This window comes from Pongo pygmaeus, chromosome 13 (assembly GCF_028885625.2).
Source record: "Pongo pygmaeus isolate AG05252 chromosome 13, NHGRI_mPonPyg2-v2.0_pri, whole genome shotgun sequence".
Classification (NCBI taxonomy): Eukaryota; Metazoa; Chordata; class Mammalia; order Primates; family Hominidae; genus Pongo; species Pongo pygmaeus.
In genome coordinates, this window is record NC_072386.2 from 21,219,849 (window position 1) to 21,222,499 (window position 2,651).

Below are 2,651 nucleotides of genomic sequence, written 5' to 3' on the forward strand. Positions count from 1 at the left end.
TACTTAAGATTTAAAGAAGAGTTAACACCAATTTTTCACAAACCATTCCAAAAAATTGAAGGGGAGGAAATTTTTCCAAACTTACTCTATGAGGTCAGCATTACCCTGATACCAAAAGCAGAAAGGGACACAACAAAAAAAGAAATGCAGGCCAATATTCCTGATGAACACAGATGCAAAGTCTTCAACAAAATACCAGCAAATCAAAACTGACAGCACATCAAAAAATGTATACACCATGATCAAGTGGGATTTATGTCAGGGATGTTTGCAAGGATGGTTCAACATATGCAAATTAATAAATGTGATTATCACATCAACAGAATGAAGGAAAAATACCATAGGATCATCTCAATAGACGCAGAAAAATGATTTGATAAAATTTAACATTCTTTCATGATAAAAATTCTCAACAAAATAGGTATAGAAGAAATGTACTTCAACACAATAAAGGCCACATATGACAAACCCATAGCTAACATCAAAGTTGAATGCTTTTTCTCAAAGAACTGGAACAAGACGAGGATGCCACTTAGAACCAAAAAATGAAATCAGTAAAGTAGCAGGATACAAAAATTAATACACAAAATCAGTAGTGTTTCTATAAACCAATAACAAACTAGCTGAAAAAGAAATGAAGAATGCAATTTTATTTACAATAGTCACGCCAAAAATACCTAGAAATAAATTTAACTGAGGATGTAAAAGACCTCTACAAGGAGAGCTCAATCGGTAGCGGGAGCGGAGAGCTGACCCTAGAGAGCCCTGGGCAGCCCCACCTCCGCCGCCGGCCTAGTTACCATCACACCCCGGGAGGAGCTGCAGCTGCCGCAGGCGGCACCAGTCACCATCACCGCAACTATGAGCCGCGAGGCCGAGACCCAGCAGCCGCCCGCCGCTGCTCCACGCCGCCCCCGCCCTCAGCGCCGCCGACACCCACCCCAGCACTACCGGCAGCGGCGCAGGAAGCGGTGGCCCGGGCGGCCTCACATCGGCGGCGCCTGCCGGCGGGGACAAGAAGGTCATCGCAACGAAGGTTTGGGAACAGTAAAATGGTTCAGGAACGGATATGGTTTCATCAACAGGAATGACACCAAGGAAGATGTATTTGTACACCAGACTGCCATAAAGAAGAATAACCCCAGGAAGTACCTTCGCAGTGTAGGAGATGGAGAGACTGTGGAGCTTGATGCTGTTGAAGGAGAAAAGGGTGCGGAGGCAGCAAATGTTACAGGTCCTGGTGGTGTTCCAGTTCAAGGCAGTAAACATGCAGCAGACCGTAACCATTCTAGACGCTATCCACGTCTTAGGGGTCCTCCACGCAATTACCAGCAAAATTACCAGAATAGTGAGAGTGGGGAAAAGAACGAGGGATCGAGAGTGCTCCCAAAGGCCAAGCCCAACAACGCCGGCCCTACCGCAGGCGAAGGTTCCCACCTGACTACATGCGGAGACCCCATGGGCGTCGACCACAGTATTCCAACCCTCCTGTGCAGGGTGAAGTGATGGAGGGAGCTGACAACCAGGGTGCAGGAGAACAAGGTAGACCAGTGAGGCAGAATATGTATCGGGGATATAGACCACGATTCCGCAGGTGCCCTCCACGCCAAAGACAGCCTACAGAGGACCGCAATGAAGAAGATAAAGAAAATCAAGGAGATGAGACCCAAGGTCAGCAGCCACCTCAACGTCGGTACCGCCGCAACTTCAATTGCGGACGCAGACGTCCAGAAAACCCTAAACCACAAGATGGCAAAGAGACAAAAGCAGCCGATCCACCAGCTGAGAATTCGTCCACTCCCGAGGCTGAGCAGGGCAGGACTGAGTAAATGCCAGCTTACCATCTCTACCATCATCCGGTTTAGTCATCCAACAAGAAGAAATATGAAATTCCAGCAATAAGAAATGAACAAAAGATTGGAGCTGAAGACCTTAAGTGCTTGCTTTTTGCCCGTTGACCAGATAAATAGAACTATCTGCATTATCTATGCAGCATGCGGTTTTTATTATTTTTACCTAAAGACGTCTCTTTTTGATAATAACAAACATGTTTTTTAAAAAAGCCTGGGGTTTTCTCAATACGCCTTTAAAGGTTTTTAAATTGTTTCATATCTGGTCAAGTTGAGATTTTTAAGAACTTCATTTTTAATTTGTAATAAAAGTTTACAACTTGATTTTTTCAAAAAAGTCAACAAACTGCAAGCACCTGTTAATAAAGGTCTTAAATAATTGTCAAAAAAAAAAAAAAAAAAAACCTCTACAAGGAAAATTATAAAATCCTTTTACCACACTTACTCAACATTGTACGGAAAGTCCTAGCCAGAGCAAGCAGGTAAGAGAAAGAAATAAAGGACATTCAAGTTAGACAGGATGAAGTAAAATTATTCTTGTTTATAGAAGAAGACATGACCTTATACAGAGAGAAACCCAAAAACTCCACCAGAAAAAAAAAGCCACTTAGAACCAAAAAATGAAATCAGTAAAGTAGCAGGATACAAAAATTAATACACAAAAATCAGTAGTGTTTCTATACACCAGTAACAAACTAGCTGAAAAGGAAATCAAGAATGCAATTTTATTTACAATAGTCACACCAAAAATACCTAGAAATAAATTTAACTGAAGATGTAAAAGACCTCTACAAGGAAAAT

At 42.5% G+C, this 2,651-nt stretch overlaps 1 pseudogene; it reads left to right on the forward strand.

Moving 5' to 3' along the window:
• The first annotated feature begins 788 nt into the window (after positions 1-788).
• Positions 789-2,248, forward strand: LOC129044570 (Y-box-binding protein 1-like; annotated as a pseudogene).
• The last annotated feature ends 403 nt before the right edge of the window (positions 2,249-2,651 follow it).